This window comes from Piliocolobus tephrosceles, chromosome 21, assembly GCF_002776525.5.
Source record: "Piliocolobus tephrosceles isolate RC106 chromosome 21, ASM277652v3, whole genome shotgun sequence".
In the NCBI taxonomy this organism is placed as follows: Eukaryota; Metazoa; Chordata; class Mammalia; order Primates; family Cercopithecidae; genus Piliocolobus; species Piliocolobus tephrosceles.
Genome location: NC_045454.1, coordinates 28,259,665 through 28,268,450, shown reverse-complemented (window position 1 = coordinate 28,268,450; position 8,786 = coordinate 28,259,665). Strand labels below are relative to the sequence as shown.

General features: G+C 43.2%; 1 non-coding gene across 1 annotated transcript; it reads left to right on the top strand.

The window, feature by feature from the left end:
* Positions 1-853: 853 nt before the first annotated feature.
* Positions 854-956, top strand: LOC111553953. The gene has a single exon (XR_002735122.1). It is a non-coding gene; the product is annotated as a small nucleolar RNA U13 (small nucleolar RNA).
* Positions 957-8,786: the final 7,830 nt, after the last annotated feature.

Here is an 8,786-nt window from a genome sequence, read left to right as displayed (position 1 = left end):
GGGTCTCACTGTCACCCAGACTGGAGTACAGTAGTGTCATCAGAGTTCACTGTAGCCTCAACCTCCCAGGCTCAAGCAATCCTCCTGCCTCAGCCTCTTGAGTCATTAGAACTATAGGTGCGTATCATCTTGCCTAGCCAATGTTAAAAAATATTTTCTTTCCTTTGGGAAATTTTGAGATAGGGACTTGCTATATTGCCTAGTCTGGTCTTGAACTCCTAGCTTCAAGCAGTTCTCCAGCCCCAGCCTCCCAAAGTGCTGGGATTATAAGTGTAAGCCACTGTGCCTGGCCTCAATTTAATAAATCAATACAGATATACATTCATATTATTTCACACAATGGAGGTAAAAAACAAAGGAAATAAGACAGAAACTACCTGAAGAAATTATCTCTGAGACATGAGATGGAGGAAGTGCATTAAACTTGGCTTTCATAATAACCTATTCCTTTACCTTTTGAATTTTTTTTACCATTCAATGTTTGTAAAAAAACAAAAAAAGAACGCAGAAAAAGTCTCTAAGCCTACAGACACATTCATCAGCTAAAGGACTGCCGAGGACCTTAGCCCAAAGCTCTCTGCCCACTCTCTGGGTCTGAGTGATGGATGATGTCGGGAAATGTCACTGCTGGAAGGAATTCAGGATCAGAACCACTTTCATCTTGTGTCAGGAGTCTGTACTCCATGGCCGTCTGGTGTCTACCAGGTGAAGTGGACAGCTAAATGTATTCAGATTATTCCAGAATGGGTCATTCTTAGAGTGGGGAAACAAGTGCCCACAGACAGTTGAAGCACCTGTTCGGTTTTTGCTGATTCCCAGAATTATTCCCTTCCTTCCAAAATACAATAGGTTCATCCCTCTACAGTTTATAAGTGTGATGATTGGGCTTCATACTCATGTGTGAGATGTGCCTCCCTCAAACTGTCTCATACCACCAGTATGTGACCTATCCCATGTGAAGTAGAATAAGACAGGTTGCACGACACGGCAATTTGAAAGTTAGTCATCATCTCAATGCAAGCAGACGGGAGAAACTAAGGTGCCCTGCACTTGACCCTACTAGCAGATTTAATCTCATTGCAATGGAAGAAGCTGGCTCTCATCTGAATTGTCTGCTTCTATGCTTGGTGGTAGTCTGTGCTGAGAAACCTGTTTCTTGCCAAGGACTCTGTGGCTCTAAGAGCCGGAGATTTGTTGATTTCAAGATTTCCTAAACAGCTTCTGGTTGAGGTTGGCTGCTTGCCATAGCATCTAGGAACTACATTGCCTTGGACAAGCACCATTTATCCATCCAGCCACTTATCTAACAAATACTAACGGAATACGGAATATAGCGCCCATTCCAGGAGCTCAAAAAACTGCTGTGGACAAGGATGGACAAGATCCCTGCCCTTGCGTAGCTGACTTTCAGTTATTTAGAGCTGCTGTAGATACATGTTTGAATGTCATGACTAATTTATCAGGGTTGCCTAGGTTAAAAACTGATTGAGGTGGAGAAGATAAGGTGGCAAGAGAAGAACTCTTTGAGGAGGTGACATTTTAGCTGGGACAGAAGGTTGAGAATTCAGCTATGAGAAAAGTAGGAAAGAGTATATTCCAGGTGACAGGGACCATAAGAACAAAGCCATAGGGTCAGAAGGAGCTTGATGTGTTTGGAAACAAAATAAAGGCCCCTGTAGCTGAATTTTAGTCACATGAGATGAGGTAGAGGAGGAGATTTGGGACAAGTCTTTTAGGGCCAAGCAGGCCTTGGTAAGGAATTTCGATTTTACTCTCATTTTAATGAGAAGTCATCAGAGGATTTTAAGCAGGAGAGGGACTTAACGGAATGTGTATTTTAAAAAGATGATTCTGGATGCTACTGTGGAGAATGGCAGACAGGAGGATGTGGATGAAAACTGAGGACTGTTTCAGACTTTCAGGGCAAGGCAACAATGGCCTGAATGTCTGTGGTGGTGATAGAGATAGAGAGATGTGGAATAATTTGAGATGCCATGACACTGTTTTCCAATTATTTTTGCCAAATCTGCCATTACTGCACCTTTGGGATGGAAGTCTCTCAGTGTGATGCTTTCTTCAGTGAATCCTGTCTAGTATTCCCCGGGACCACTCTGGAAGGAGGTATTAGTCTGCCATGCTTTTGGGAACCAGATAGCTTGCTTGGGGCTACAGCTTAGCTGGAGGATACTTCCTCATTACCTATGAACTGTCCTCATTACCTATGAACTGTCCTCATTACTTAGAAACTGTCTCATCAGACAAACCACCTGGAGCCTTTCCCCAGCTCTAATCAGACCCTGCCCCCGCTCCATCTCCTGGTTCTACTTTTGCTACTTGACCACACTCTTGGGGAGTCCGCCCCGGAAGCCTTACTGCATAGTCCCTAAGACAAGAGAATTTCCCTTTTCCCAGTTCTAGAAAAATGTGTGGGATTGCTCCATAGTAGACTGACCTATTTAAAATGCACACTCCTGTACCGGTCACAAGGGTCGGGGATGGCACAGCTGTCATCTTGAGTCAGCTGTCAATTGCTCAAGCTGGTGTGTACAGGAAGGAGCTGGGCACCAGACCCACATTGTCTGAGACCAACAGAAGGACGATTTGACAAGGCCAATTGAGATGCTGGCAGCAGCAGAAGGGAGAATGGATGGCCGGAGGGCAAACGCAATGAGATCTCTGACGTATCTTTCAAGTTGCAGCTCCTAAGCTCTCTCTTCCAGGAATCTTTCTATATCTAGTCTGCCTTGGAGAACCAGCTTCATCATGCAGTGGACTTTCTTGTCAAGAGAAAATGCAGACAAATGTTGTCGGTGATCAGGTCCGACCTTTCAGGGAAGTCTTGCAAGAGCCTAACCCACAGTCTGCAGGTTTCTGTGCATGCCCTGCGAACAAGCTCCCACTGGTAATGACTGCAGCCGGTGGTGTTGTTTCAGAAAGTTCCAGGAAGAATCTCAGCCCTGGAAAAACAAAAATGGATTTGACCCAGAGATGCCTGAGTTGGAGATGAACTTTGGAGAGCTCCCCTTGTTCGCGTACTAAAATCCCTGCCCAGGGAGGAGCTCATTCACCATTTTCCCTACATGTGAGGTATGTGGAACTTGATCAGTGATGGGCTTTACTCCATCTCCACATTCGATGACTCAGCTCACCAGCCCAATAAAAGCCAGGCTTTCACCTTTGTTCTGGGAGGCACTGCTTGGGAACTATCCCCGATGTCCTCCTTACTTGCTGCAAGGCATCAAATCCCCTTGTTAAACCCACCTTGGCTGTGGTCACTGGACGTCACCCGGCAAGCCATTGAACCCACCTGTCATGTGAGTAACAAAATGAGAAAGAGAACCTTAAGCATTGGGTCTGATTGTCTGACTGATCATCTGAAGACATGGTATGGAGACATTTATTCGACACATAATTGTAGGTGTATACCCTGGGCCAGGAGCTGTCCAAGGTGTGTGAGCCCCAAAGGTCCTTCACACCCACATGACCTCAGAAAGACCCCGTGCCCGCCTCATGGACAGAACACAGCACAGGCACAGATGGGCGCTCAGTGGAAGTTGTGAGTAAATAAATGACAGCTTAGCACATGCGTTGGTCTAGAAGAGGCGGTGAAGTTAAGAAAGCGTTGTTCTCAGAGCCCTCACAAACGCTCTTCTCATAGCAGTGCCTCCAATCAGTCACTGTGGGCTCCTTCTGCCTACAGAAATGAAGCCTGGTTTCTTCACCTGGGAACACACCACCAGTGGAAGTCCCTTGGCATCACTGGCATCAATCACCTTGCCCCGTGTAGCTCCCTGGTCTGTCCAAATCCTACTCACTTTTTAAGACACGGCTGCAGGAAGACTCATTCCCTGAACCAAGTTCCACTGAGTTGCCTCCTGCCTGTGCACTTCCACTGCGTGTGCTCCTGCCTGTGCCTCCTGCCTTGCGTTCCTGCTGTCACCCCCTGTAACTCTCCCTGCCGCCTGCATTACTGTGGACCCAGTGCTCACCTGCCTTTCACCCAGGATTTCAAGCACTTGAAAGCTGGCCTCCTGTAGCCCTGGCCAAGACCCTCCCACCCAAGACACAGAGGATGCTCTCACCAGGTCCCCGCTGGGTTTGATTTCTTTATTTTACTCTTAGAAACAGCTTCTTAATGTGTTAGACCTAAACAGCCAAGACACTATGGGAGGTCATGGTCTCTTAGCAAAAAGGCTTCCTTGTGCCAGAGCTCTCTTAGGTATAGAACGCTGTCTCATGAAACTCAGTGGCAAATCTTCCTGCAACTACTGGTTGTCAGCCTATTAATTCAGCAGCAACTCGCAATGGCCTGTAGGGTACTTGCTGGCTCTGTCTTGTTGCCACTCATGCTCCGAGCCCACCACAGCCACCAACATGCCGCTGTGGGCAAGACAGGACCGGAGACCAAAGGTTTCACAGACTCACCATTGCCATCTGTCACTGTGTGGGGTAGGGAGCGTGGAAAGGCAGGGGAAAGAGGGTGTCTGGCTTTTCTTTCCCACTGCAATGCAAACATTTCTGTAATTTCTGCAGAGTTATTAGTTAATGTGATATCGTCACTTTGTGTTACCTTTAAAATGCCCAAATTGGGTCAGTTGATGCAGTCTTTCAAATGCGATTGTGCTGAATATGTGGAAGCAGCAAATACTCAGGCTCTACTTTGAAAAGTCATCATTATCATGAATGCCTGTTCTTAATCAGTATGAACTGGACCAAATGGCTCTGCAGAGTTTTCCAGATTTTAAGGGTAAGCTCCTGGTCTGCTGGGGAGAGGGTGGGGCAAAGGAGAGAGTAAAGAAGAGTCCAGCTATGCTTCAGTGATTCACTTCACTGTTATTTGGTTCATTTAGGTTTTATTGGGGAAACACTTATCATCGACAGCCAGAGAAGTTTCTGGAAAAAACATTCAAGTAATTGATGAATTTTCAAAAAGAAAAAAAAACAAGAGTGTGATGAAGAAAATGACACCAGGATGTGCATCCTTGCTTGCAGGAATTCTAAGGTTTCAACTCACACACCAGATCTTACTGACTGAAAACAGCAAATACGCCAGGCGCGGTGTCTCATGCCTGTAATCCCAGCACTTTGGGAAGCTGAGGCGGGTGGATCACTTGAGGTCAGGAGTTTGAGACCAGCCTGGCCAATATGGTGAAACCCCATCTCTACTAATAATAAAAAATTAGCCAAGCATGGTGGCACCTGCCTGTAATCCCAGCTACTTGGAGGCTGAGGCCTGAGGCAGGAAAATCGCCTGAACTCGGGAGACAGAGGTTGCAGTGAGCAGAGATCACACCACTGCACTCCAGCCTGGGCTACAGAGCTAGACTCTGTCTCAAAAAAAAAAGAAACCAGCAAGAAAATATTCCATGACTGACTGGTGATGTCTGCCATGGGTGTGGAATGGACAAATGAAGACAAAAAGAAATTCAACTACATCATTAAACAACAAAGAGTCTTAATCCATCAAAAAAGCCTATGAGAAAAAACAAACAAACAAACAAAAAACAGCCTTCACTTACAAATTCTTCTCTAAAACCAAGTATGTTTAATGTTGGAGAGCAGCACATGGTTTCTATTGAGGTTGCTCCAATGGAGAGAGAATTCTGAAGCTGCTGGTGGCCATCTTGCCACCAAGAGGCGAGAAGCTAGCTGAAAATGAAGACAAATCAAGAAAATTAGAGCCAAGACACAGAGAGAGACTAATTTCTAATGATTTCCTTTCCAAACCTGGACCTAACTATCCTTTTGGTCAAAAAGATCCACCCTTGGTCTTTAGTTACATAAGCTTATTTTTTCTCTGTTTACTTAAACCAATATGAATTGGGTTTATGTTATTTGCTACCCAAAGAATCTTAATAAATTTATTAAAAGAGCCGAGAGGGGAATATCTTGTGGGAAGGTCACTTAATTTCTTTTGACTTTGAGTGGTCTTTTTTTTTTAATAGAATTGTATATTTAATAGCACATAGCATATTATTTTTGTTTACAGAAATACAATTTTTGCCTTCTTGTTTACTACTCAAATACAGATCTGCCATCCCTTCTTTCTTTCTTTCTTTCTTTCTTTCTTTCTTTTTATTTTATTTTATTTTTTATTTATTTATTTATTTTTTTATTATACTTTAAGTTCTAGGGTACATGTGCATAACGTGCAGGTTTGTTACATATGTATACCTGTGCCATGTTGGTGTGTTGCACCCATCAACTCGTCAGCACCCATCAATTCATCATTTATATCAGGTATAACTCCCCAATGCAATCCCTTCCCCCTCCCCCCCTCCCCATGATAGGCCCCAGTGTGTGATGTTCCCCTTCCCGAGTCCAAGTGAACTCATTGTTCAGTTCCCACCTGTGAGTGAGAACATGCGGTGTTTGGTTTTCTCTTCTTGTGATAGTTTGCTAAGAATGATGGTTTCCAGCTGCATCCATGTCCCTACAAAGGATGCAAACTCATCTTTTTTTATGGCTGCATAGTATTCCATGGTGTATATGTGCCACATTTTCTTAATCCAGTCTGTCACTGATGGACATTTGGGTTGATTCCAAGTCTTTGCTATTGTGAATAGTGCCGCAATAAACATACGCGTGCATGTGTCTTTGTAGTAGAATAATTTATAATCCTTTGGGTATATACCCAGTAGTGGGATGGCTGGGTCATATGGTACATCTAGTTCTAGATCCTTGAGGAATTGCCATACTGTTTTCCATAGTGGTTGAACTAGTTTACAATCCCACCAACAGTGTAAAAGTGTTCCTATTTCTCCACATCCTCTCCAACACCTGTTGTTTCCTGATTTTTTAATGATTGCCATTCTAACTGGTGTGAGATGGTATCTCATTGTGGTTTTGATTTGCATTTCTCTGATGGCGAGTGATGATGAGCATTTTTTCATGTGTCTGTTGGCTGTATGAATGTCTTCTTTTGAGAAATGTCTGTTCATATCCTTTGCCCACTTTTTGATGGGGTTGTTTGTTTTTTTCTTGTATATTTGTTTGAGTTCTTTGTAGATTCTGGAAATTAGCCCTTTGTCAGATGAGTAGATTGCAAAAATTTTCTCCCATTCTGTAGGTTGCCTGTTCACTCTGATGGTAGTTTCTTTTGCTGTGCAGAAGCTCTTTAGTTTAATTAGATCCAATTTGTCAATTTTGGCTTTTGCTGCCATTGCTTTTGGTGTTTTAGACATGAAGTCCTTGCCCATGCCTATACCCTGAATGGTACTACCTAGATTTTCTTCTAGGGTTTTTATGGTAATAGGTCTAACATTTAAGTTTCTAATCCATCTTGAATTAATCTTCGTATAAGGAGTAAGGAAAGGATCCAGTTTCAGCTTTCTACTTATGGCTAGCCAATTTTCCCAGCACCATTTATTAAATAGGGAATCCTTTCCCCATTTCTTGTTTCTCTCAGGTTTGTCAAAGATCAGATGGCTCTAGAGGTGTGGTATTATTTCTGAAGACTCTGTTCTGTTCCATTGGTCTATATCTCTGTTTTGGTACGAGTACCATGCTGTTTTGGTTACTGTAGCCTTGTAGTATAGTTTGAAGTCAGGTAGCGTGACGCCTCCAGCTTTGTCCTTTTGACTTAGGATTCTCTTGGCAATGTGGGCTCTTTTTTGGTGCCATATGAACTTTAAAGTAGTTTTTTCCAATTCTGTGAAGAAACTCATTGGTAGCTTGATGGGGATGGCGTTGAATCTATAAATAACCTTGGGCAGTATGGCCATTTTCACGATATTGATTCTTCCTATCCATGAGCATGGTATGTTCTTCCATTTGTTTGTGTCCTCTTTGATTTCACTGAGCAGTGGTTTGTAGTTCTCCTTGAAGAGGTCCTTTACATCCCTTGTAAGTTGGATTCCTAGATATTTTATTATCTTTGAAGCAATTGTGAATGGAAGTTCATTCCTCATTTGGCTCTCTGCTTGTCTGTTACTGGTGTATAAGAATGCTTGTGATTTTTGCACATTAATTTTGTATCCTGAGACTTTGCTGAAGTTGCTTATCAGCTTAAGAAGGTTTTGGGCTGAGACGATGGGGTTTTCTAAGTATACAATCATGTCATCTGCAAACAGGGACAATTTGACTTCTTCTTTTCCTAACTGAATACCCCTGATTTCTTTCTCTTGCCTGATTGCCCTAGCCAGAACTTCCAACACTATGTTGAATAGGAGTGGGGAGAGAGGGCATCCCTGTCTTGTGCCAGTTTTCAAAGGGAATTTTTCCAGTTTTTGCCCATTCAGTATGATATTAGCTGTGGGTTTGTCATAAATAGCTCTTATTATTTTGAGGTATGTTCCATCAATACCGAATTTATTCAGCATTTTTAGCATGAAGGGCTGTTGAATTTTGTCAAAAGCCTTTTCTACATCTATTGAGATAATCATGTGGTTCTTGTCTTTGGTTCTGTTTATATGCTGGATTACGTTTATTGATTTGTGAATGTTGAACCAGCCTTGCATCCCAGGGATGAAGCCCACTTGATCATGGTGGATAAGCTTTTTGATGTGCTGCTGAATCCGGTTTGCCAGTATTTTATTGAGGATTTTTGCATCGATGTTCATCAGGGAGATTGGTCTAAAATTCTCTTTTTTTGTTGTGTCTCTGCCAGGCTTTGGTATCAGGATGATGTTGGCCTCATAAAATGAGTTAGGGAGGATTCCCTCTTTTTCTATTGACTTTTTCTATTGATTGGAATAGTTTCAGAAGGAATGGTACCAGCTCCTCCTTGTACCTCTGGTAGAATTCAGCTGTGAATCCATCTGGTCCTGGGCTTTTTTTGGTGGGTA